Source organism: Triturus cristatus, chromosome 5_1, assembly GCF_964204655.1.
Source record: "Triturus cristatus chromosome 5_1, aTriCri1.1, whole genome shotgun sequence".
NCBI lineage: Eukaryota > Metazoa > Chordata > Amphibia > Caudata > Salamandridae > Triturus > Triturus cristatus.
The window spans coordinates 924,094,776-924,121,011 of NC_140587.1; the positions used below are offsets into that span (position 1 = coordinate 924,094,776).

General features: G+C 33.3%; 20 non-coding genes across 20 annotated transcripts; all 20 read left to right on the top strand.

The window, feature by feature from the left end:
- The first annotated feature begins 446 nt into the window (after window positions 1–446).
- On the top strand, window positions 447–520 carry TRNAI-AAU (transfer RNA isoleucine (anticodon AAU)). The gene has a single exon. It is a non-coding gene; the product is annotated as a tRNA-Ile (tRNA).
- A 523-nt stretch (window positions 521–1,043) lies between these two features.
- Window positions 1,044–1,117, top strand: TRNAI-AAU (transfer RNA isoleucine (anticodon AAU)). The gene has a single exon. It is a non-coding gene; the product is annotated as a tRNA-Ile (tRNA).
- A 1,120-nt stretch (window positions 1,118–2,237) lies between these two features.
- Window positions 2,238–2,311, top strand: TRNAI-AAU (transfer RNA isoleucine (anticodon AAU)). Its single transcript has one exon. It is a non-coding gene; the product is annotated as a tRNA-Ile (tRNA).
- Window positions 2,312–3,093: 782 nt separating this feature from the next.
- On the top strand, window positions 3,094–3,167 carry TRNAI-AAU (transfer RNA isoleucine (anticodon AAU)). The gene has a single exon. It is a non-coding gene; the product is annotated as a tRNA-Ile (tRNA).
- A 2,567-nt stretch (window positions 3,168–5,734) lies between these two features.
- TRNAI-AAU (transfer RNA isoleucine (anticodon AAU)) lies at window positions 5,735–5,808 on the top strand. The gene has a single exon. It is a non-coding gene; the product is annotated as a tRNA-Ile (tRNA).
- Window positions 5,809–6,331: 523 nt separating this feature from the next.
- TRNAI-AAU (transfer RNA isoleucine (anticodon AAU)) lies at window positions 6,332–6,405 on the top strand. The gene has a single exon. It is a non-coding gene; the product is annotated as a tRNA-Ile (tRNA).
- Window positions 6,406–8,378: 1,973 nt separating this feature from the next.
- On the top strand, window positions 8,379–8,452 carry TRNAI-AAU (transfer RNA isoleucine (anticodon AAU)). The gene has a single exon. It is a non-coding gene; the product is annotated as a tRNA-Ile (tRNA).
- Window positions 8,453–10,169: 1,717 nt separating this feature from the next.
- TRNAI-AAU (transfer RNA isoleucine (anticodon AAU)) lies at window positions 10,170–10,243 on the top strand. The gene has a single exon. It is a non-coding gene; the product is annotated as a tRNA-Ile (tRNA).
- Window positions 10,244–11,025: 782 nt separating this feature from the next.
- TRNAI-AAU (transfer RNA isoleucine (anticodon AAU)) lies at window positions 11,026–11,099 on the top strand. The gene has a single exon. It is a non-coding gene; the product is annotated as a tRNA-Ile (tRNA).
- A 523-nt stretch (window positions 11,100–11,622) lies between these two features.
- On the top strand, window positions 11,623–11,696 carry TRNAI-AAU (transfer RNA isoleucine (anticodon AAU)). Its single transcript has one exon. It is a non-coding gene; the product is annotated as a tRNA-Ile (tRNA).
- A 523-nt stretch (window positions 11,697–12,219) lies between these two features.
- Window positions 12,220–12,293, top strand: TRNAI-AAU (transfer RNA isoleucine (anticodon AAU)). The gene has a single exon. It is a non-coding gene; the product is annotated as a tRNA-Ile (tRNA).
- Window positions 12,294–14,263: 1,970 nt separating this feature from the next.
- Window positions 14,264–14,337, top strand: TRNAI-AAU (transfer RNA isoleucine (anticodon AAU)). The gene has a single exon. It is a non-coding gene; the product is annotated as a tRNA-Ile (tRNA).
- A 1,120-nt stretch (window positions 14,338–15,457) lies between these two features.
- On the top strand, window positions 15,458–15,531 carry TRNAI-AAU (transfer RNA isoleucine (anticodon AAU)). The gene has a single exon. It is a non-coding gene; the product is annotated as a tRNA-Ile (tRNA).
- A 1,120-nt stretch (window positions 15,532–16,651) lies between these two features.
- On the top strand, window positions 16,652–16,725 carry TRNAI-AAU (transfer RNA isoleucine (anticodon AAU)). The gene has a single exon. It is a non-coding gene; the product is annotated as a tRNA-Ile (tRNA).
- A 1,373-nt stretch (window positions 16,726–18,098) lies between these two features.
- On the top strand, window positions 18,099–18,172 carry TRNAI-AAU (transfer RNA isoleucine (anticodon AAU)). Its single transcript has one exon. It is a non-coding gene; the product is annotated as a tRNA-Ile (tRNA).
- A 1,973-nt stretch (window positions 18,173–20,145) lies between these two features.
- Window positions 20,146–20,219, top strand: TRNAI-AAU (transfer RNA isoleucine (anticodon AAU)). Its single transcript has one exon. It is a non-coding gene; the product is annotated as a tRNA-Ile (tRNA).
- A 782-nt stretch (window positions 20,220–21,001) lies between these two features.
- Window positions 21,002–21,075, top strand: TRNAI-AAU (transfer RNA isoleucine (anticodon AAU)). Its single transcript has one exon. It is a non-coding gene; the product is annotated as a tRNA-Ile (tRNA).
- A 1,120-nt stretch (window positions 21,076–22,195) lies between these two features.
- On the top strand, window positions 22,196–22,269 carry TRNAI-AAU (transfer RNA isoleucine (anticodon AAU)). Its single transcript has one exon. It is a non-coding gene; the product is annotated as a tRNA-Ile (tRNA).
- A 1,120-nt stretch (window positions 22,270–23,389) lies between these two features.
- On the top strand, window positions 23,390–23,463 carry TRNAI-AAU (transfer RNA isoleucine (anticodon AAU)). Its single transcript has one exon. It is a non-coding gene; the product is annotated as a tRNA-Ile (tRNA).
- A 1,373-nt stretch (window positions 23,464–24,836) lies between these two features.
- On the top strand, window positions 24,837–24,910 carry TRNAI-AAU (transfer RNA isoleucine (anticodon AAU)). The gene has a single exon. It is a non-coding gene; the product is annotated as a tRNA-Ile (tRNA).
- Window positions 24,911–26,236: the final 1,326 nt, after the last annotated feature.

Consider the following 26,236-nt stretch of genomic DNA (forward strand, 5'->3'; position numbering starts at 1 on the left):
TATGCTATAAATATAGTAAGCCTATTATCTGATTCTGTTAGAACATGAAGTTAAAAATGCCAAGAACATACTTTCTACCACTCTCCAAGCAAACACTTAACGCTGCTTTAATGTTGAAATAAATGCATTTTCTTCTGTATCTTGTTTAAATCTATATTTCCTTTGAGCAGAAGCTGATAGAATGAGTAGATGAATTAATTTAATATAGATGATGAACTGTTATTTATTGCTAAACCACATGGAAAATACATTAATGGTTCTAAGTTTTAACACTAAGAATGAAAATCTCATTTGTATTGATTTTTTTGTGATATTTGTTTCTTCATGTCGATAATATATAAATATACCTTATGGGTAAACAGCTGAAAATAAGCTTTCAAACTATCTGGGGTTCACTGACATTAGCAGTTCTTCATATGCTTGTCCCCCAGCCCAGCACGAACAGCGGCCTGTTAGCTCAGTTGGTTAGAGCGTGGTGCTAATAACGCCAAGGTCACAGGTTCGATCCCTGTACAGGCCAAGTTTCTGTGTTAAATAAAAGATGCTTTTTCTTCTGTCTCTTTGTTATCTGTATATCTCTTTGGAGCAAGAGCTGCTAGAATCATTAGTTGAATCAATTTGATATAGATGTGGAATTATATATTAATGTTAAAGTGCCTTGAACATCCATTAATGGTTGTAAGTTCTAACACTAAGTAACTAAATCTCTCATTTATTACAAGCATTTTCTTCTGTCTGATGTTTATCTCTATATTTCCTTTGAGCAGAAGCTGATAGAATGAGTAGATGAATTAATTTAATATAGATGATAAACTGTTATTTATTGCTAAACCACATAGAAAATACATTAATGGTTCTAAGTTTTAACACTAAGAATGAAAATCTCATTTGTATTGATTTTTTTGTGATATTTGTTTCTTCATGTCGATAATATATAAATATACCTTATGGGTAAACAGCTGAAAATAAGCTTTCAAACTATCTGGGGTTCACTGACATTAGCAATTCTTCATATACTTGTCCCCCAGCCCAGCACGAACAGCGGCCTGTTAGCTCAGTTGGTTAGAGCGTGGTGCTAATAACGCCAAGGTCACAGGTTCGATCCCTGTACAGGCCAAGTTTCTGTGTTAAAAAAAAGATGCTTTTTCTTGTGTCTCTTTGTTAACTGTATATCTCTTTGGAGCAAGAGCTGCTAGAATCATTAGTTGAATCAATTTGATATAGATGTGGAATTATATATTAATGTTAAAGTGCCTTGAACATCCATTAATGGTTGTAAGTTCTAACACTAAGTAACTAAATCTCTCATTTATTACAAGCATTTTCTTCTGTCTGATGTTTATCTCTATATTTCCTTTGAGCAGGAGCTGATAGAATGAGTAGATGAATTAATTTAATATAGATAATGAACTGTTATTTATTGCTAAACCACATAGAACATACATTAATGGTTCTAAGTTTTAACACTAAGAATGAAAATCTCATTTGTATTGATTTTTTTGTGATATTTGTTTCTTCATGTCGATAATACATAAATATACCTTATGGGTAAACAGCTGAAAATAAGCTTTCAAACTATCTGGGGTTCACTGACATTCGCAATTCTTCATATGCTTGTCCCCCAGCCCAGCACGAACGGCGTCCTGTTAGCTCAGTTGGTTAGAGCGTGGTGCTAATAACGCCAATGTCACAGGTTCGATCCCTGTACAGGCCAAGTTTCTGTGTTAAATAAAAGAAGCTTTTTCTTCTGTCTCTTTGTTATCTGTATATCTCTTTGGAGCAAGAGCTGCTAGAATCATTAGTTGAATCAATTTGATATAGATGTGGAATTATATATTAATGTTAAAGTGCCTTGAACATCCATTAATGGTTGTAAGTTCTAACACTAAGTAACTAAATCTCTCATTTATTACAAGCATTTTCTTCTGTCTGATGTTTATCTCTATATTTTCTTTGAGCAGGAGCTGATAGAATGAGTAGATGAATTAATTTAATATAGATGATGAACTGTTATTTATTGCTAAACCACATGGAAAATACATTAATGGTTCTAAGTTTTAACACTAAGATTGAAAATCTCATTTGTATTGATTTTTTTGTGATATTTGTTTCTTCATGTCGATAATATATAAATATACCTTATGGGTAAAGAGCTGAAAATAAGCTTTCAAACTATCTGGGGTTCACTGACATTAGCAATTCTTCATATGCTTGTCCCCCAGCCCAGCACGAACGGCGGCCTGTTAGCTCAGTTGGTTAGAGCGTGGTGCTAATAACGCCAAGGTCACAGGTTCGATCCCTGTACAGGCCAAGTTTCTGTGTTCAATAAAAGATGCTTTTTCTTCTGTCTCTTTGTTATCTGTATATCTCTTTGGAGCAAGAGCTGCTAGAATGATTAGTTGAATCAATTTGATATAGATGTGGAATTATATATTAATGTTAAAGTGCCTTGAACATCCATTAATGGTTCAAAGTTCTAACACTAAGTAATTAATCTGCCATTTATTACAAGTAATTTAGGAAAGTCTAGTTTTGATTTTTTGATAATGCTTAAAGACACCATGAATGTAAACAGCTGAATATAAGATTTCCATCTATCTCGGATTAACAATCAGTAGCACTTCATCATCTGTTATTTCTTCAGTAGTATGCTATAAATATAGTAAGCCTATTATCTGATTCTGTTAGAACATGAAGTTAAAAATGCCAAGAACATACTTTCTACCACTCTCCAAGCAAACACTTAACGCTGCTTTAATGTTGAAATAAATGCATTTTCTTCTGTATCTTGTTTAAATCTATATTTCCTTTGAGCAGAAGCTGATAGAATGAGTAGATGAATTAATTTAATATAGATGATGAACTGTTATTTATTGCTAAACCACATGGAAAATACATTAATGGTTCTAAGTTTTAACACTAAGAATGAAAATCTCATTTGTATTGATTTTTTTGTGATATTTGTTTCTTCATGTCGATAATATATAAATATACCTTATGGGTAAACAGCTGAAAATAAGCTTTCAAACTATCTGGGGTTCACTGACATTAGCAGTTCTTCATATGCTTGTCCCCCAGCCCAGCACGAACGGCGGCCTGTTAGCTCAGTTGGTTAGAGCGTGGTGCTAATAACGCCAAGGTCACAGGTTCGATCCCTGTACAGGCCAAGTTTCTGTGTTAAAAAAAAGATGCTTTTTCTTGTGTCTCTTTGTTAACTGTATATCTCTTTGGAGCAAGAGCTGCTAGAATCATTAGTTGAATCAATTTGATATAGATGTGGAATTATATATTAATGTTAAAGTGCCTTGAACATCCATTAATGGTTGTAAGTTCTAACACTAAGTAACTAAATCTCTCATTTATTACAAGCATTTCCTTCTGTCTGATGTTTATCTCTATATTTCCTTTGAGCAGAAGCTGATAGAATGAGTAGATGAATTAATTTAATATAGATGATAAACTGTTATTTATTGCTAAACCACATAGAAAATAGATTAATGGTTCTAAGTTTTAACACTAAGAATGAAAATCTCATTTGTATTGATTTTTTTGTGATATTTGTTTCTTCATGTCGATAATATATAAATATACCTTATGGGTAAACAGCTGAAAATAAGCTTTCAAACTATCTGGGGTTCACTGACATTAGCAATTCTTCATATGCTTGTCCCCCAGCCCAGCACGAACGGCGGCCTGTTAGCTCAGTTGGTTAGAGCGTGGTGTTAATAACGCCAAGGTCACAGGTTCGATCCCTGTACAGGCCAAGTTTCTGTGTTAAAAAAAAGATGCTTTTTCTTGTGTCTCTTTGTTAACTGTATATCTCTTTGGAGCAAGAGCTGCTAGAATCATTAGTTGAATCAATTTGATATAGATGTGGAATTATATATTAATGTTAAAGTGCCTTGAACTTCCATTAATGGTTGTAAGTTCTAACACTAAGTAACTAAATCTCTCATTTATTACAAGCATTTTCTTCTGTCTGATGTTTATCTCTATATTTCCTTTGAGCAGGAGCTGATAGAATGAGTAGATGAATTAATTTAATATAGATGATGAACTGTTATTTATTGCTAAACCACATAGAACATACATTAATGGTTCTAAGTTTTAACACTAAGAATGAAAATCTCATTTGTATTGATTTTTTTGTGATATTTGTTTCTTCATGTCGATAATATATAAATATACCTTATGGGTAAACAGCTGAAAATAAGCTTTCAAACTATCTGGGGTTCACTGACATTAGCAGTTCTGCATATGCTTGTCCCCCAGCACAGCACGAACGGCGGCCTGTTAGCTCAGTTGGTTAGAGCGTGGTGCTAATAACACCAAGGTCACAGGTTCGATCCCTGTACAGGCCAAGTTTCTGTGTTAAAAAAAAGATGCTTTTTCTTGTGTCTCTTTGTTAACTGTATATCTCTTTGGAGCAAGAGCTGCTAGTAGTTGAATCAATTTGATATAGATGTGGAATTATATATTAATGTTAAAGTGCCTTGAACATCCATTAATGGTTGTAAGTTCTAACACTAAGTAACTAAATCTCTCATTTATTACAAGCATTTTCTTCTGTCTGATGTTTATCTCTATATTTCCTTTGAGCAGGAGCTGATAGAATGAGTAGATGAATTAATTTAATATAGATGATGAACTGTTATGTATTGCTAAACCACATGGAAAATACATTAATGGTTCTAAGTTTTAACACTAAGATTGAAAATCTCATTTGTATTGATTTTTTTGTGATATTTGTTTCTTCATGTCGATAATATATAAATATACCTTATGGGTAAACAGCTGAAAATAAGCTTTCAAACTATCTGGGGTTCACTGACATTAGCAATTCTTCATATGCGTGTCCCCCAGCCCAGCACGAACGGCGGCCTGTTAGCTCAGTTGGTTAGAGCGTGGTGCCAATAACGCCAAGGTCACAGGTTCGATCCCTGTACAGGCCAAGTTTCTGTGGTCAATAAAAGATGCTTTTTCTTGTGTCTCTTTGTTATCTGTATATCTCTTTGGAGCAAGAGCTGCTAGAATGATTAGTTGAATCAATTTGATATAGATGTGGAATTATATATTAATGTTAAAGTGCCTTGAACATCCATTAATGGTTCAAAGTTCTAACACTAAGTAATTAATCTCCCATTTATTACAAGTAATTTAGGAAAGTCTAGTTTTGATTTTTTGATAATGCTTAAAGACACCATGAATGTAAACAGCTGAATATAAGATTTCCATCTATCTCGGGTTAACAATCAGTAGCACTTCATCATCTGTTATTTCTTCAGTAGTATGCTATAAATATAGTAAGCCTATTATCTGATTCTGTTAGAACATGAAGTTAAAAATGCCAAGAACATACTTTCTACCACTCTCCAAGCAAACACTTAACGCTGCTTTAATGTTGAAATAAATGCATTTTCTTCTGTATCTTGTTTAAATCTATATTTCCTTTGAGCAGAAGCTGATAGAATGAGTAGATGAATTAATTTAATATAGATGATGAACTGTTATTTATTGCTAAACCACATGGAAAATACATTAATGGTTCTAAGTTTTAACACTAAGAATGAAAATCTCATTTGTATTGATTTTTTTGTGATATTTGTTTCTTCATGTCGATAATATATAAATATACCTTATGGGTAAACAGCTGAAAATAAGCTTTCAAACTATCTGGGGTTCACTGACATTACCAATTCTTCATATGCTTGTCCCCCAGCCCAGCATGAACAGCGGCCTGTTAGCTCAGTTGGTTAGAGCGTGGTGCTAATAACGCCAAGGTCACAGGTTCGATCCCTGTACAGGCCAAGTTTCTGTGTTAAATAAAAGATTCTTTTTCTTCTGTCTCTTTGTTATCTGTATATCTCTTTGGAGCAAGAGCTGCTAGAATCATTAGTTGAATCAATTTGATATAGATGTGGAATTATATATTAATGTTAAAGTGCCTTGAACATCCATTAATGGTTGTAAGTTCTAACACTAAGTAACTAAATCTCTCATTTATTACAAGCATTTTCTTCTGTCTGATGTTTATCTCTATATTTCCTTTGAGCAGAAGCTGATAGAATGAGTAGATGAATTAATTTAATATAGATGATAAACTGTTATTTATTGCTAAACCACATAGAAAATACATTAATGGTTCTAAGTTTTAACACTAAGAATGAAAATCTCATTTGTATTGATTTTTTTGTGATATTTGTTTCTTCATGTCGATAATATATAAATATACCTTATGGGTAAACAGCTGAAAATAAGCTTTCAAACTATCTGGGGTTCACTGACATTAGCAATTCTTCATATGCTTGTCCCCCAGGCCAGCACGAACGGCGGCCTGTTAGCTCAGTTGGTTAGAGCGTGGTGCTAATAACGCCAAGGTCACAGGTTCGATCCCTGTACAGGCCAAGTTTCTGTGTTAAAAAAAAGATGCTTTTTCTTGTGTCTCTTTGTTAACTGTATATCTCTTTGGAGCAAGAGCTGCTAGAATCATTAGTTGAATCAATTTGATATAGATGTGGAATTATATATTAATGTTAAAGTGCCTTGAACATCCATTAATGGTTGTAAGTTCTAACACTAAGTAACTAAATCTCTCATTTATTACAAGCATTTTCTTCTGTCTGATGTTTATCTCTATATTTCCTTTGAGCAGGAGCTGATAGAATGAGTAGATGAATTAATTTAATATAGATGATGAACTGTTATTTATTGCTAAACCACATAGAACATACATTAATGGTTCTAAGTTTTAACACTAAGAATGAAAATCTCATTTGTATTGATTTTTTTGTGATATTTGTTTCTTCATGTCGATAATATATAAATATACCTTATGGGTAAACAGCTGAAAATAAGCTTTCAAACTATCTGGGGTTCACTGGCATTAGCAATTCTTCATATGCTTGTCCCCCAGCCCAGCACAAACAGCGGCCTGTTAGCTCAGTTGGTTAGAGCATGGTGCTAATAACGCCAAGGTCACAGGTTCGATCCCTGTACAGGCCAAGTTTCTGTGTTAAAAAAAAGATGCTTTTTCTTGTGTCTCTTTGTTAACTGTATATCTCTTTGGAGCAAGAGCTGCTAGAATCATTAGTTGAATCAATTTGATATAGATGTGGAATTATATATTAATGTTAAAGTGCCTTGAACATCCATTAATGGTTGTAAGTTCTAACACTAAGTAACTAAATCTCTCATTTATTACAAGCATTTTCTTCTGTCTGATGTTTAGCTCTATATTTCCTTTGAGCAGGAGCTGATAGAATGAGTAGATGAATTAATTTAATATAGATGATGAACTGTTATTTATTGCTAAACCACATAGAACATACATTAATGGTTCTAAGTTTTAACACTAAGAATGAAAATCTCATTTGTATTGATTTTTTTGTGATATTTGTTTCTTCATGTCGATAATATATAAATATACCTTATGGGTAAACAGCTGAAAATAAGCTTTCAAACTATCTGGGGTTCACTGACATTAGCAATTCTTCATATGCTTGTCCCCCATGACTGTGCACACGGTGGCCTGTTAGCTCAGTTGGTTAGAGCGTGGTGCTAATAATGCCAAGGTCACAGGTTCGATCCCTGTACATGCCAGGTGTCTGAGTTAAAAGAATGCTTTTTCTTATCTCTCATTGTTAACTGTATACCTCTTTGGAGCAAGAGCTGCTAGAAAGATTCGATTAATACATTTTATATAGATGTGGAATTACATATTAATGTTAAAGTGCCTTGAACATCCATTAATGGTTCAAAGTTCTAACACTAAGTAATTAATCTCCCATTTATTACAAGTAATTTAGGAAAGTCTAGTTTTGATTTTTTGATAATGCTTAAAGACACCATGAATGTAAACAGCTGAATATAAGATTTCCATCTATCTCGGGTTAACAATCAGTAGCACTTCATCATCTGTTATTTCTTCAGTAGTGTGCTATAAATATAGTAAGCCTATTATCTGATTCTGTTAGAACATGAAGTTAAAAATGCCAAGAACATACTTTCTACCACTCTCCAAGAAAACACTTAACGCTGCTTTAATGTTGAAATAGATGCATTTTCTTCTGTATCTTGTTTAAATCTATATTTCCTTTGAGCAGAAGCTGATAGAATGAGTAGATGAATTAATTTAATATAGATGATGAACTGTTATTTATTGCTAAACCACATGGAAAATACATTAATGGTTCTAAGTTTTAACACTAAGATTGAAAATCTCATTTGTATTGATTTTTTTGTGATATTTGTTTCTTCATGTCGATAATACATAAATATACCTTATGGGTGAACAGCTGAAAATAAGCTTTCAAACTATCTGGGGTTCACTGACATTAGCAATTCTTCATATGCTTGTCCCCCAGCCCAGCACGAACGGCGGCCTGTTAGCTCAGTTGGTTAGAGCGTGGTGCTAATAACGCCAAGGTCACAGGTTCGATCCCTGTACAGGCCAAGTTTCTGTGTTAAATAAAAGATGCTTTTTCTTCTGTCTCTTTGTTATCTGTATATCTCTTTGGAGCAAGAGCTGCTAGAATCATTAGTTGAATCAATTTGATATAGATGTGGAATTATATATTAATGTTAAAGTGCCTTGAACATCCATTAATGGTTGTAAGTTCTAACACTAAGTAACTAAATCTCTCATTTATTACAAGCATTTTCTTCTGTCTGATGTTTATCTCTATATTTCCTTTGAGCAGAAGCTGATAGAATGAGTAGATGAATTAATTTAATATAGATGATAAACTGTTATTTATTGCTAAACCACATAGAAAATACATTAATGGTTCTAAGTTTTAACACTAAGAATGAAAATCTCATTTGTATTGATTTTTTTGTGATATTTGTTTCTTCATGTCGATAATATATAAATATACCTTATGGGTAAACAGCTGAAAATAAGCTTTCAAACTATCTGGGGTTCACTGACATTAGCAATTCTTCATATGCTTGTCCCCCAGGCCAGCACGAACGGCGGCCTGTTAGCTCAGTTGGTTAGAGCGTGGTGCTAATAACGCCAAGGTCACAGGTTCGATCACTGTACAGGCCAAGTTTCTGTGTTAAAAAAAAGATGCTTTTTCTTGTGTCTCTTTGTTAACTGTATATCTCTTTGGAGCAAGAGCTGCTAGAATCATTAGTTGAATCAATTTGATATAGATGTGGAATTATATATTAATGTTAAAGTGCCTTGAACATCCATTAATGGTTGTAAGTTCTAACACTAAGTAACTAAATCTCTCATTTATTACAAGCATTTTCTTCTGTCTGATGTTTATCTCTATATTTCCTTTGAGCAGAAGCTGATAGAATGAGTAGATGAATTAATTTAATATAGATGATGAACTGTTATTTATTGCTAAACCACATGGAAAATACATTAATGGTTCTAAGTTTTAACACTAAGAATGAAAATCTCATTTGTATTGATTATTTTGTGATATTTGTTTCTTCATGTCGATAATATATAAATATACCTTATGGGTAAACAGCTGAAAATAAGCTTTCAAACTATCTGGGGTTCACTGACATTAGCAATTCTTCATATGCTTGTCCCCCAGCCCAGCACGAACGGCGGCCTGTTAGCTCATTTGGTTAGAGCGTGGTGCTAATAACGCCAATGTCACAGGTTCGATCCCTGTACAGGCCAAGTTTCTGTGTTAAATAAAAGAAGCTTTTTCTTCTGTCTCTTTGTTATCTGTATATCTCTTTGGAGCAAGAGCTGCTAGAATCATTAGTTGAATCAATTTGATACAGATGTGGAATTATATATTAATGTTAAAGTGCCTTGAACATCCATTAATGGTTGTAAGTTCTAACACTAAGTAACTAAATCTCTCATTTATTACAAGCATTTTCTTCTGTCTGATGTTTATCTCTATATTTCCTTTGAGCAGGAGCTGATAGAATGAGTAGATGAATTAATTTAATATAGATGATGAACTGTTATTTATTGCTAAACCACATGGAAAATACATTAATGGTTCTAAGTTTTAACACTAAGATTGAAAATCTCATTTGTATTGATTTTTTTGTGATATTTGTTTCTTCATGTCGATAATATATAAATATACCTTATGGGTAAACAGCTGAAAATAAGCTTTCAAACTATCTGGGGTTCACTGACATTAGCAATTCTTCATATGCTTGTCCCCCAGCCCAGCACGAACGGCGGCCTGTTAGCTCAGTTGGTTAGAGCGTGGTGCTAATAACGCCAAGGTCACAGGTTCGATCCCTGTACAGGCCAAGTTTCTGTGTTCAATAAAAGATGCTTTTTCTTGTGTCTCTTTGTTATCTGTATATCTCTTTGGAGCAAGAGCTGCTAGAATGATTAGTTGAATCAATTTGATATAGATGTGGAATTATATATTAATGTTAAAGTGCCTTGAACATCCATTAATGGTTCAAAGTTCTAACACCAAATAATTAATCTCCCATTTATTACAAGTAATTTAGGAAAGTCTAGTTTTGATTTTTTGATAATGCTTAAAGACACCATGAATGTAAACAGCTGAATATAAGATTTCCATCTATCTCGGATTAACAATCAGTAGCACTTCATCATCTGTTATTTCTTCAGTAGTATGCTATAAATATAGTAAGCCTATTATCTGATTCTGTTAGAACATGAAGTTAAAAATGCCAAGAACATACTTTCTACCACTCTCCAAGCAAACACTTAACGCTGCTTTAATGTTGAAATAAATGCATTTTCTTCTGTATCTTGTTTAAATCTATATTTCCTTTGAGCAGAAGCTGATAGAATGAGTAGATGAATTAATTTAATATAGATGATGAACTGTTATTTATTGCTAAACCACATGGAAAATACATTAATGGTTCTAAGTTTTAACACTAAGAATGAAAATCTCATTTGTATTGATTTTTTTGTGATATTTGTTTCTTCATGTCGATAATATATAAATATACCTTATGGGTAAACAGCTGAAAATAAGCTTTCAAACTATCTGGGGTTCACTGACATTAGCAGTTCTTCATATGCTTGTCCCCCAGCCCAGCATGAACAGCGGCCTGTTAGCTCAGTTGGTTAGAGCGTGGTGCTAATAACGCCAAGGTCACAGGTTCGATCCCTGTACAGGCCAAGTTTCTGTGTTAAATAAAAGATGCTTTTTCTTCTGTCTCTTTGTTATCTGTATATCTCTTTGGAGCAAGAGCTGCTAGAATCATTAGTTGAATCAATTTGATATAGATGTGGAATTATATATTAATGTTAAAGTGCCTTGAACATCCATTAATGGTTGTAAGTTCTAACACTAAGTAACTAAATCTCTCATTTATTACAAGCATTTTCTTCTGTCTGATGTTTATCTCTATATTTCCTTTGAGCAGAAGCTGATAGAATGAGTAGATGAATTAATTTAATATAGATGATAAACTGTTATTTATTGCTAAACCACATAGAAAATACATTAATGGTTCTAAGTTTTAACACTAAGAATGAAAATCTCATTTGTATTGATTTTTTTGTGATATTTGTTTCTTCATGTCGATAATATATAAATATACCTTATGGGTAAACAGCTGAAAATAAGCTTTCAAACTATCTGGGGTTCACTGACATTAGCAATTCTTCATATGCTTGTCCCCCAGCCCAGCACGAACGGCGGCCTGTTAGCTCAGTTGGTTAGAGCGTGGTGCTAATAACGCCAAGGTCACAGGTTCGATCCCTGTACAGGCCAAGTTTCTGTGTTAAAAAAAAGATGCTTTTTCTTGTGTCTCTTTGTTAACTGTATATCTCTTTGGAGCAAGAGCTGCTAGAATCATTAGTTGAATCAATTTGATATAGATGTGGAATTATATATTAATGTTAAAGTGCCTTGAACATCCATTAATGGTTGTAAGTTCTAACACTAAGTAACTAAATCTCTCATTTATTACAAGCATTTTCTTCTGTCTGATGTTTATCTCTATATTTCCTTTGAGCAGGAGCTGATAGAATGAGTAGATGAATTAATTTAATATAGATAATGAACTGTTATTTATTGCTAAACCACATAGAACATACATTAATGGTTCTAAGTTTTAACACTAAGAATGAAAATCTCATTTGTATTGATTTTTTTGTGATATTTGTTTCTTCATGTCGATAATATATAAATATACCTTATGGGTAAACAGCTGAAAATAAGCTTTCAAACTATCTGGGGTTCACTGACATTAGCAGTTCTTCATATGCTTGTCCCCCAGCCCAGCACGAACAGCGGCCTGTTAGCTCAGTTGGTTAGAGCGTGGTGCTAATAACGCCAAGGTCACAGGTTCGATCCCTGTACAGGCCAAGTTTCTGTGTTAAATAAAAGATGCTTTTTCTTCTGTCTCTTTGTTATCTGTATATCTCTTTGGAGCAAGAGCTGCTAGAATCATTAGTTGAATCAATTTGATATAGATGTGGAATTATATATTAATGTTAAAGTGCCTTGAACATCCATTAATGGTTGTAAGTTCTAACACTAAGTAACTAAATCTCTCATTTATTACAAGCATTTCCTTCTGTCTGATGTTTATCTCTATATTTCCTTTGAGCAGAAGCTGATAGAATGAGTAGATGAATTAATTTAATATAGATGATAAACTGTTATTTATTGCTAAACCACATAGAAAATACATTAATGGTTCTAAGTTTTAACACTAAGAATGAAAATCTCATTTGTATTGATTTTTTTGTGATATTTGTTTCTTCATGTCGATAATATATAAATATACCTTATGGGTAAACAGCTGAAAATAAGCTTTCAAACTATCTGGGGTTCACTGACATTAGCAATTCTTCATATGCTTGTCCCCCAGCCCAGCACGAACGGCGGCCTGTTAGCTCAGTTGGTTAGAGCGTGGTGTTAATAACGCCAAGGTCACAGGTTCGATCCCTGTACAGGCCAAGTTTCTGTGTTAAAAAAAAGATGCTTTTTCTTGTGTCTCTTTGTTAACTGTATATCTCTTTGGAGCAAGAGCTGCTAGTAGTTGAATCAATTTGATATAGATGTGGAATTATATATTAATGTTAAAGTGCCTTGAACATCCATTAATGGTTGTAAGTTCTAACACTAAGTAACTAAATCTCTCATTTATTACAAGCATTTTCTTCTGTCTGATGTTTATCTCTATATTTCCTTTGAGCAGGAGCTGATAGAATGAGTAGATGAATTAATTTAATATAGATGATGAACTGTTATTTATTGCTAAACCACATGGAAAATACATTAATGGTTCTAAGTTTTAACACTAAGATTGAAAATCTCATTTGTATTGATTTTTTTGTGATATTTGTTTCTTCATGTCGATAATATATAAATATACCTTATGGGTAAACAGCTGAAAATAAGCTTTCAAACTATCTGGGGTTCACTGACATTAGCAATTCTTCATATGCGTGTCCCCCAGCCCAGCACGAACGGCGGCCTGTTAGCTCAGTTGGTTAGAGCGTGGTGCCAATAACGCCAAGGTCACAGGTTCGATCCCTGTACAGGCCAAGTTTCTGTGGTCAATAAAAGATGCTTTTTCTTGTGTCTCTTTGTTATCTGTATATCTCTTTGGAGCAAGAGCTGCTAGAATGATTAGTTGAATCAATTTGATATAGATGTGGAATTATATATTAATGTTAAAGTGCCTTGAACATCCATTAATGGTTCAAAGTTCTAACACTAAGTAATTAATCTCCCATTTATTACAAGTAATTTAGGAAAGTCTAGTTTTGATTTTTTGATAATGCTTAAAGACACCATGAATGTAAACAGCTGAATATAAGATTTCCATCTATCTCGGGTTAACAATCAGTAGCACTTCATCATCTGTTATTTCTTCAGTAGTATGCTATAAATATAGTAAGCCTATTATCTGATTCTGTTAGAACATGAAGTTAAAAATGCCAAGAACATACTTTCTACCACTCTCCAAGCAAACACTTAACGCTGCTTTAATGTTGAAATAAATGCATTTTCTTCTGTATCTTGTTTAAATCTATATTTCCTTTGAGCAGAAGCTGATAGAATGAGTAGATGAATTAATTTAATATAGATGATGAACTGTTATTTATTGCTAAACCACATGGAAAATACATTAATGGTTCTAAGTTTTAACACTAAGAATGAAAATCTCATTTGTATTGATTTTTTTGTGATATTTGTTTCTTCATGTCGATAATATATAAATATACCTTATGGGTAAACAGCTGAAAATAAGCTTTCAAACTATCTGGGGTTCACTGACATTACCAATTCTTCATATGCTTGTCCCCCAGCCCAGCATGAACAGCGGCCTGTTAGCTCAGTTGGTTAGAGCGTGGTGCTAATAACGCCAAGGTCACAGGTTCGATCCCTGTACAGGCCAAGTTTCTGTGTTAAATAAAAGATGCTTTTTCTTCTGTCTCTTTGTTATCTGTATATCTCTTTGGAGCAAGAGCTGCTAGAATCATTAGTTGAATCAATTTGATATAGATGTGGAATTATATATTAATGTTAAAGTGCCTTGAACATCCATTAATGGTTGTAAGTTCTAACACTAAGTAACTAAATCTCTCATTTATTACAAGCATTTTCTTCTGTCTGATGTTTATCTCTATATTTCCTTTGAGCAGAAGCTGATAGAATGAGTAGATGAATTAATTTAATATAGATGATAAACTGTTATTTATTGCTAAACCACATAGAAAATACATTAATGGTTCTAAGTTTTAACACTAAGAATGAAAATCTCATTTGTATTGATTTTTTTGTGATATTTGTTTCTTCATGTCGATAATATATAAATATACCTTATGGGTAAACAGCTGAAAATAAGCTTTCAAACTATCTGGGGTTCACTGACATTCGCAATTCTTCATATGCTTGTCCCCCAGGCCAGCACGAACGGCGGCCTGTTAGCTCAGTTGGTTAGAGCGTGGTGCTAATAACGCCAACGTCACAGGTTCGATCCCTGTACAGGCCAAGTTTCTGTGTTAAAAAAAAGATGCTTTTTCTTGTGTCTCTTTGTTAACTGTATATCTCTTTGGAGCAAGAGCTGCTAGAATCATTAGTTGAATCAATTTGATATAGATGTGGAATTATATATTAATGTTAAAGTGCCTTGAACATCCATTAATGGTTGTAAGTTCTAACACTAAGTAACTAAATCTCTCATTTATTACAAGCATTTTCTTCTGTCTGATGTTTATCTCTATATTTCCTTTGAGCAGGAGCTGATAGAATGAGTAGATGAATTAATTTAATATAGATGATGAACTGTTATTTATTGCTAAACCACATAGAACATACATTAATGGTTCTAAGTTTTAACACTAAGAATGAAAATCTCATTTGTATTGATTTTTTTGTGATATTTGTTTCTTCATGTCGATAATATATAAATATACCTTATGGGTAAACAGCTGAAAATAAGCTTTTAAACTATCTGGGGTTCACTGACATTAGCAGTTCTTCATATGCTTGTCCCCAAGCCCAGCACGAACAGCGGCCTGTTAGCTCAGTTGGTTAGAGCGTGGTGCTAATAACGCCAAGGTCACAGGTTCGATCCCTGTACAGGCCAAGTTTCTGTGTTAAATAAAAGATGCTTTTTCTTCTGTCTCTTTGTTATCTGTATATCTCTTTGGAGCAAGAGCTGCTAGAATCATTAGTTGAATCAATTTGATATAGATGTGGAATTATATATTAATGTTAAAGTGCCTTGAACATCCATTAATGGTTGTAAGTTCTAACACTAAGTAACTAAATCTCTCATTTATTACAAGCATTTCCTTCTGTCTGATGTTTATCTCTATATTTCCTTTGAGCAGAAGCTGATAGAATGAGTAGATGAATTAATTTAATATAGATGATAGACTGTTATTTATTGCTAAACCACATAGAAAATACATTAATGGTTCTAAGTTTTAACACTAAGAATGAAAATCTCATTTGTATTGATTTTTTTGTGATATTTGTTTCTTCATGTCGATAATATATAAATATACCTTATGGGTAAACAGCTGAAAATAAGCTTTCAAACTATCTGGGGTTCACTGACATTGGCAATTCTTCATATGCTTGTCCCCCAGCCCAGCACAAACGGCGGCCTGTTAGCTCAGTTGGTTAGAGCGTGGTGTTAATAACGCCAAGGTCACAGGTTCGATCCCTGTACAGGCCAAGTTTCTGTGTTAAAAAAAAGATGCTTTTTCTTGTGTCTCTTTGTTAACTGTATATCTCTTTGGAGCAAGAGCTGCTAGAATCATTAGTTGAATCAATTTGATATAGATGTGGAATTATATATTAATGTTAAAGTGCCTTGAACTTCCATTAATGGTTGTAAGTTCTAACACTAAGTAACTAAATCTCTCATTTATTACAAGCATTTTCTTCTGTCTGATGTTTATCTCTATATTTCCTTTGAGCAGGAGCTGATAGAATGAGTAGATGAATTAATTTAATATAGATGATGAACTGTTATTTATTGCTAAACCACATAGAACATACATTAATGGTTCTAAGTTTTAACACTAAGAATGAAAATCTCATTTGTATTGATTTTTTTGTGATATTTGTTTCTTCATGTCGATAATATATAAATATATCTTATGGGTAAACAGCTGAAAATAAGCTTTCAAACTATCTGGGGTTCACTGACATTAGCAGTTCTGCATATGCTTGTCCCCCAGCACAGCACGAACGGCGGCCTGTTAGCTCAGTTGGTTAGAGCGTGGTGCTAATAACGCCAAGGTCACAGGTTCGATCCCTGTACAGGCCAAGTTTCTGTGTTAAAAAAAAGATGCTTTTTCTTGTGTCTCTTTGTTAACTGTATATCTCTTTGGAGCAAGAGCTGCTAGTAGTTGAATCAATTTGATATAGATGTGGAATTATATATTAATGTTAAAGTGCCTTGAACATCCATTAATGGTTGTAAGTTCTAACACTAAGTAACTAAATCTCTCATTTATTACAAGCATTTTCTTCTGTCTGATGTTTATCTCTATATTTCCTTTGAGCAGGAGCTGATAGAATGAGTAGATGAATTAATTTAATATAGATGATGAACTGTTATTTATTGCTAAACCACATGGAAAATACATTAATGGTTCTAAGTTTTAACACTAAGATTGAAAATCTCATTTGTATTGATTTTTTTGTGATATTTGTTTCTTCATGTCGATAATATATAAATATACCTTATGGGTAAACAGCTGAAAATAAGCTTTCAAACTATCTGGGGTTCACTGACATTAGCAATTCTTCATATGCGTGTCCCCCAGCCCAGCACGAACGGCGGCCTGTTAGCTCAGTTGGTTAGAGCGTGGTGCCAATAACGCCAAGGTCACAGGTTCGATCCCTGTACAGGCCAAGTTTCTGTGGTCAATAAAAGATGCTTTTTCTTGTGTCTCTTTGTTATCTGTATATCTCTTTGGAGCAAGAGCTGCTAGAATGATTAGTTGAATCAATTTGATATAGATGTGGAATTATATATTAATGTTAAAGTGCCTTGAACATCCATTAATGGTTCAAAGTTCTAACACTAAGTAATTAATCTCCCATTTATTACAAGTAATTTAGGAAAGTCTAGTTTTGATTTTTTGATAATGCTTAAAGACACCATGAATGTAAACAGCTGAATATAAGATTTCCATCTATCTCGGGTTAACAATCAGTAGCACTTCATCATCTGTTATTTCTTCAGTAGTATGCTATAAATATAGTAAGCCTATTATCTGATTCTGTTAGAACATGAAGTTAAAAATGCCAAGAACATACTTTCTACCACTCTCCAAGCAAACACTTAACGCTGCTTTAATGTTGAAATAAATGCATTTTCTTCTGTATCTTGTTTAAATCTATATTTCCTTTGAGCAGAAGCTGATAGAATGAGTAGATGAATTAATTTAATATAGATGATGAACTGTTATTTATTGCTAAACCACATGGAAAATACATTAATGGTTCTAAGTTTTAACACTAAGAATGAAAATCTCATTTGTATTGATTTTTTTGTGATATTTGTTTCTTCATGTCGATAATATATAAATATACCTTATGGGTAAACAGCTGAAAATAAGCTTTCAAACTATCTGGGGTTCACTGACATTAGCAATTCTTCATATGCTTGTCCCCCAGGCCAGCACGAACGGCGGCCTGTTAGCTCAGTTGGTTAGAGCGTGGTGCTAATAACGCCAAGGTCACAGGTTCGATCCCTGTACAGGCCAAGTTTCTGTGTTAAAAAAAAGATGCTTTTTCTTGTGTCTCTTTGTTAACTGTATATCTCTTTGGAGCAAGAGCTGCTAGAATCATTAGTTGAATCAATTTGATATAGATGTGGAATTATATATTAATGTTAAAGTGCCTTGAACATCCATTAATGGTTGTAAGTTCTAACACTAAGTAACTAAATCTCTCATTTATTACAAGCATTTTCTTCTGTCTGATGTTTAGCTCTATATTTCCTTTGAGCAGGAGCTGATAGAATGAGTAGATGAATTAATTTAATATAGATGATGAACTGTTATTTATTGCTAAACCACATAGAACATACATTAATGGTTCTAAGTTTTAACACTAAGAATGAAAATCTCATTTGTATTGATTTTTTTGTGATATTTGTTTCTTCATGTCGATAATATATAAATATACCTTATGGGTAAACAGCTGAAAATAAGCTTTCAAACTATCTGGGGTTCACTGACATTAGCAATTCTTCATATGCTTGTCCCCCATGACTGTGCACACAGTGGCCTGTTAGCTCAGTTGGTTAGAGCGTGGTGCTAATAATGCCAAGGTCACAGGTTCGATCCCTGTACATGCCAGGTGTCTGAGTTAAAAGAAAGCTTTTTCTTATCTCTCATTGTTAACTGTATACCTCTTTGGAGCAAGAGCTGCTAGAAAGATTCGATTAATACATTTTATATAGATGTGGAATTACATATTAATGTTAAAGTGCCTTGAACATCCATTAATGGTTCAAAGTTCTAACACTAAGTAATTAATCTCCCATTTATTACAAGTAATTTAGGAAAGTCTAGTTTTGATTTTTTGATAATGCTTAAAGACACCATGAATGTAAACAGCTGAATATAAGATTTCCATCTATCTCGGGTTAACAATCAGTAGCACTTCATCATCTGTTATTTCTTCAGTAGTATGCTATAAATATAGTAAGCCTATTATCTGATTCTGTTAGAACATGAAGTTAAAAATGCCAAGAACATACTTTCTACCACTCTCCAAGAAAACACTTAACGCTGCTTTAATGTTGAAATAGATGCATTTTCTTCTGTATCTTGTTTAAATCTATATTTCCTTTGAGCAGAAGCTGATAGAATGAGTAGATGAATTAATTTAATATAGATGATGAACTGTTATTTATTGCTAAACCACATGGAAAATACATTAATGGTTCTAAGTTTTAACATTAAGATTGAAAATCTCATTTGTATTGATTTTTTTGTGATATTTGTTTCTTCATGTCGATAATACATAAATATACCTTATGGGTAAACAGCTGAAAATAAGCTTTCAAACTATCTGGGGTTCACTGACATTAGCAATTCTTCATATGCTTGTCCCCCAGCCCAGCACGAACGGCGGCCTGTTAGCTCAGTTGGTTAGAGCGTGGTGCTAATAACGCCAATGTCACAGGTTCGATCCCTGTACAGGCCAAGTTTCTGTGTTAAATAAAAGAAGCTTTTTCTTCTGTCTCTTTGTTATCTGTATATCTCTTTGGAGCAAGAGCTGCTAGAATCATTAGTTGAATCAATTTGATATAGATGTGGAATTATATATTAATGTTAAAGTGCCTTGAACATCCATTAATGGTTGTAAGTTCTAACACTAAGTAACTAAATCTCTCATTTATTACAAGCATTTTCTTCTGTCTGATGTTTATCTCTATATTTTCTTTGAGCAGGAGCTGATAGAATGAGTAGATGAATTAATTTAATATAGATGATGAACTGTTATTTATTGCTAAACCACATGGAAAATACATTAATGGTTCTAAGTTTTAACACTAAGATTGAAAATCTCATTTGTATTGATTTTTTTGTGATATTTGTTTCTTCATGTCGATAATATATAAATATACCTTATGGGTAAAGAGCTGAAAATAAGCTTTCAAACTATCTGGGGTTCACTGACATTAGCAATTCTTCATATGCTTGTCCCCCAGCCCAGCACGAACGGCGGCCTGTTAGCTCAGTTGGTTAGAGCGTGGTGCTAATAACGCCAAGGTCACAGGTTCGATCCCTGTACAGGCCAAGTTTCTGTGTTCAATAAAAGATGCTTTTTCTTGTGTCTCTTTGTTATCTGTATATCTCTTTGGAGCAAGAGCTGCTAGAATGATTAGTTGAATCAATTTGATATAGATGTGGAAATATATATTAATGTTAAAGTGCCTTGAACATCCATTAATGGTTCAAAGTTCTAACACTAAGTAATTAATCTGCCATTTATTACAAGTAATTTAGGAAAGTCTAGTTTTGATTTTTTGATAATGCTTAAAGACACCATGAATGTAAACAGCTGAATATAAGATTTCCATCTATCTCGGATTAACAATCAGTAGCACTTCATCATCTGTTATTTCTTCAGTAGTATGCTATAAATATAGTAAGCCTATTATCTGATTCTGTTAGAACATGAAGTTAAAAATGCCAAGAACATACTTTCTACCACTCTCCAAGCAAACACTTAACGCTGCTTTAATGTTGAAATAAATGCATTTTCTTCTGTATCTTGTTTAAATCTATATTTCCTTTGAGCAGAAGCTGATAGAATGAGTAGATGAATTAATTTAATATAGATGATGAACTGTTATTTATTGCTAAACCACATGGAAAATACATTAATGGTTCTAAGTTTTAACACTAAGAATGAAAATCTCATTTGTATTGATTTTTTTGTGATATTTGTTTCTTCATGTCGATAATATATAAATATACCTTATGGGTAAACAGCTGAAAATAAGCTTTCAAACTATCTGGGGTTCACTGACATTACCAATTCTTCATATGCTTGTCCCCCAGCCCAGCATGAACAGCGGCCTGTTAGCTCAGTTGGTTAGAGCGTGGTGCTAATAACGCCAAGGTCACAGGTTCGATCCCTGTACAGGCCAAGTTTCTGTGTTAAATAAAAGATGCTTTTTCTTCTGTCTCTTTGTTATCTGTATATCTCTTTGGAGCAAGAGCTGCTAGAATCATTAGTTGAATCAATTTGATATAGATGTGGAATTATATATTAATGTTAAAGTGCCTTGAACATCCATTAATGGTTGTAAGTTCTAACACTAAGTAACTAAATCTCTCATTTATTACAAGCATTTTCTTCTGTCTGATGTTTATCTCTATATTTCCTTTGAGCAGAAGCTGATAGAATGAGTAGATGAATTAATTTAATATAGATGATAAACTGTTATTTATTGCTAAACCACATAGAAAATACATTAATGGTTCTAAGTTTTAACACTAAGAATGAAAATCTCATTTGTATTGATTTTTTTGTGATATTTGTTTCTTCATGTCGATAATATATAAATATACCTTATGGGTAAACAGCTGAAAATAAGCTTTCAAACTATCTGGGGTTCACTGACATTCGCAATTCTTCATATGCTTGTCCCCCAGGCCAGCACGAACGGCGGCCTGTTAGCTCAGTTGGTTAGAGCGTGGTGCTAATAACGCCAACGTCACAGGTTCGATCCCTGTACAGGCCAAGTTTCTGTGTTAAAAAAAAGATGCTTTTTCTTGTGTCTCTTTGTTAACTGTATATCTCTTTGGAGCAAGAGCTGCTAGAATCATTAGTTGAATCAATTTGATATAGATGTGGAATTATATATTAATGTTAAAGTGCCTTGAACATCCATTAATGGTTGTAAGTTCTAACACTAAGTAACTAAATCTCTCATTTATTACAAGCATTTTCTTCTGTCTGATGTTTATCTCTATATTTCCTTTGAGCAGGAGCTGATAGAATGAGTAGATGAATTAATTTAATATAGATGATGAACTGTTATTTATTGCTAAACCACATAGAACATACATTAATGGTTCTAAGTTTTAACACTAAGAATGAAAATCTCATTTGTATTGATTTTTTTGTGATATTTGTTTCTTCATGTCGATAATATATAAATATACCTTATGGGTAAACAGCTGAAAATAAGCTTTTAAACTATCTGGGGTTCACTGACATTAGCAGTTCTTCATATGCTTGTCCCCCAGCCCAGCACGAACAGCGGCCTGTTAGCTCAGTTGGTTAGAGCGTGGTGCTAATAACGCCAAGGTCACAGGTTCGATCCCTGTACAGGCCAAGTTTCTGTGTTAAATAAAAGATGCTTTTTCTTCTGTCTCTTTGTTATCTGTATATCTCTTTGGAGCAAGAGCTGCTAGAATCATTAGTTGAATCAATTTGATATAGATGTGGAATTATATATTAATGTTAAAGTGCCTTGAACATCCATTAATGGTTGTAAGTTCTAACACTAAGTAACTAAATCTCTCATTTATTACAAGCATTTCCTTCTGTCTGATGTTTATCTCTATATTTCCTTTGAGCAGAAGCTGATAGAATGAGTAGATGAATTAATTTAATATAGATGATAGACTGTTATTTATTGCTAAACCACATAGAAAATACATTAATGGTTCTAAGTTTTAACACTAAGAATGAAAATCTCATTTGTATTGATTTTTTTGTGATATTTGTTTCTTCATGTCGATAATATATAAATATACCTTATGGGTAAACAGCTGAAAATAAGCTTTCAAACTATCTGGGGTTCACTGACATTAGCAATTCTTCATATGCTTGTCCCCCAGCCCAGCACAAACGGCGGCCTGTTAGCTCAGTTGGTTAGAGCGTGGTGTTAATAACGCCAAGGTCACAGGTTCGATCCCTGTACAGGCCAAGTTTCTGTGTTAAAAAAAAGATGCTTTTTCTTGTGTCTCTTTGTTAACTGTATATCTCTTTGGAGCAAGAGCTGCTAGAATCATTAGTTGAATCAATTTGATATAGATGTGGAATTATATATTAATGTTAAAGTGCCTTGAACTTCCATTAATGGTTGTAAGTTCTAACACTAAGTAACTAAATCTCTCATTTATTACAAGCATTTTCTTCTGTCTGATGTTTATCTCTATATTTCCTTTGAGCAGGAGCTGATAGAATGAGTAGATGAATTAATTTAATATAGATGATGAACTGTTATTTATTGCTAAACCACATAGAACATACATTAATGGTTCTAAGTTTTAACACTAAGAATGAAAATCTCATTTGTATTGATTTTTTTGTGATATTTGTTTCTTCATGTCGATAATATATAAATATACCTTATGGGTAAACAGCTGAAAATAAGCTTTCAAACTATCTGGGGTTCACTGACATTAGCAGTTCTGCATATGCTTGTCCCCCAGCACAGCACGAACGGCGGCCTGTTAGCTCAGTTGGTTAGAGCGTGGTGCTAATAACGCCAAGGTCACAGGTTCGATCCCTGTACAGGCCAAGTTTCTGTGTTAAAAAAAAGATGCTTTTTCTTGTGTCTCTTTGTTAACTGTATATCTCTTTGGAGCAAGAGCTGCTAGTAGTTGAATCAATTTGATATAGATGTGGAATTATATATTAATGTTAAAGTGCCTTGAACATCCATTAATGGTTGTAAGTTCTAACACTAAGTAACTAAATCTCTCATTTATTACAAGCATTTTCTTCTGTCTGATGTTTATCTCTATATTTCCTTTGAGCAGGAGCTGATAGAATGAGTAGATGAATTAATTTAATATAGATGATGAACTGTTATTTATTGCTAAACCACATGGAAAATACATTAATGGTTCTAAGTTTTAACACTAAGATTGAAAATCTCATTTGTATTGATTTTTTTGTGATATTTGTTTCTTCATGTCGATAATATATAAATATACCTTATGGGTAAACAGCTGAAAATAAGCTTTCAAACTATCTGGGGTTCACTGACATTAGCAATTCTTCATATGCGTGTCCCCCAGCCCAGCACGAACGGCGGCCTGTTAGCTCAGTTGGTTAGAGCGTGGTGCCAATAACGCCAAGGTCACAGGTTCGATCCCTGTACAGGCCAAGTTTCTGTGGTCAATAAAAGATGCTTTTTCTTGTGTCTCTTTGTTATCTGTATATCTCTTTGGAGCAAGAGCTGCTAGAATGATTAGTTGAATCAATTTGATATAGATGTGGAATTATATATTAATGTTAAAGTGCCTTGAACATCCATTAATGGTTCAAAGTTCTAACACTAAGTAATTAATCTCCCATTTATTACAAGTAATTTAGGAAAGTCTAGTTTTGATTTTTTGATAATGCTTAAAGACACCATGAATGTAAACAGCTGAATATAAGATTTCCATCTATCTCGGGTTAACAATCAGTAGCACTTCATCATCTGTTATTTCTTCAGTAGTATGCTATAAATATAGTAAGCCTATTATCTGATTCTGTTAGAACATGAAGTTAAAAATGCCAAGAACATACTTTCTACCACTCTCCAAGCAAACACTTAACGCTGCTTTAATGTTGAAATAAATGCATTTTCTTCTGTATCTTGTTTAAATCTATATTTCCTTTGAGCAGAAGCTGATAGAATGAGTAGATGAATTAATTTAATATAGATGATGAACTGTTATTTATTGCTAAACCACATGGAAAATACATTAATGGTTCTAAGTTTTAACACTAAGAATGAAAATCTCATTTGTATTGATTTTTTTGTGATATTTGTTTCTTCATGTCGATAATATATAAATATACCTTATGGGTAAACAGCTGAAAATAAGCTTTCAAACTATCTGGGGTTCACTGACATTAGCAATTCTTCATATGCTTGTCCCCCAGGCCAGCACGAACGGCGGCCTGTTAGCTCAGTTGGTTAGAGCGTGGTGCTAATAACGCCAAGGTCACAGGTTCGATCCCTGTACAGGCCAAGTTTCTGTGTTAAAAAAAAGATGCTTTTTCTTGTGTCTCTTTGTTAACTGTATATCTCTTTGGAGCAAGAGCTGCTAGAATCATTAGTTGAATCAATTTGATATAGATGTGGAATTATATATTAATGTTAAAGTGCCTTGAACATCCATTAATGGTTGTAAGTTCTAACACTAAGTAACTAAATCTCTCATTTATTACAAGCATTTTCTTCTGTCTGATGTTTAGCTCTATATTTCCTTTGAGCAGGAGCTGATAGAATGAGTAGATGAATTAATTTAATATAGATGATGAACTGTTATTTATTGCTAAACCACATAGAACATACATTAATGGTTCTAAGTTTTAACACTAAGAATGAAAATCTCATTTGTATTGATTTTTTTGTGATATTTGTTTCTTCATGTCGATAATATATAAATATACCTTATGGGTAAACAGCTGAAAATAAGCTTTCAAACTATCTGGGGTTCACTGACATTAGCAATTCTTCATATGCTTGTCCCCCATGACTGTGCACACAGTGGCCTGTTAGCTCAGTTGGTTAGAGCGTGGTGCTAATAATGCCAAGGTCACAGGTTCGATCCCTGTACATGCCAGGTGTCTGAGTTAAAAGAAAGCTTTTTCTTATCTCTCATTGTTAACTGTATACCTCTTTGGAGCAAGAGCTGCTAGAAAGATTCGATTAATACATTTTATATAGATGTGGAATTACATATTAATGTTAAAGTGCCTTGAACATCCATTAATGGTTCAAAGTTCTAACACTAAGTAATTAATCTCCCATTTATTACAAGTAATTTAGGAAAGTCTAGTTTTGATTTTTTGATAATGCTTAAAGACACCATGAATGTAAACAGCTGAATATAAGATTTCCATCTATCTCGGGTTAACAATCAGTAGCACTTCATCATCTGTTATTTCTTCAGTAGTATGCTATAAATATAGTAAGCCTATTATCTGATTCTGTTAGAACATGAAGTTAAAAATGCCAAGAACATACTTTCTACCACTCTCCAAGAAAACACTTAACGCTGCTTTAATGTTGAAATAGATGCATTTTCTTCTGTATCTTGTTTAAATCTATATTTCCTTTGAGCAGAAGCTGATAGAATGAGTAGATGAATTAATTTAATATAGATGATGAACTGTTATTTATTGCTAAACCACATGGAAAATACATTAATGGTTCTAAGTTTTAACACTAAGATTGAAAATCTCATTTGTATTGATTTTTTTGTGATATTTGTTTCTTCATGTCGATAATACATAAATATACCTTATGGGTGAACAGCTGAAAATAAGCTTTCAAACTATCTGGGGTTCAC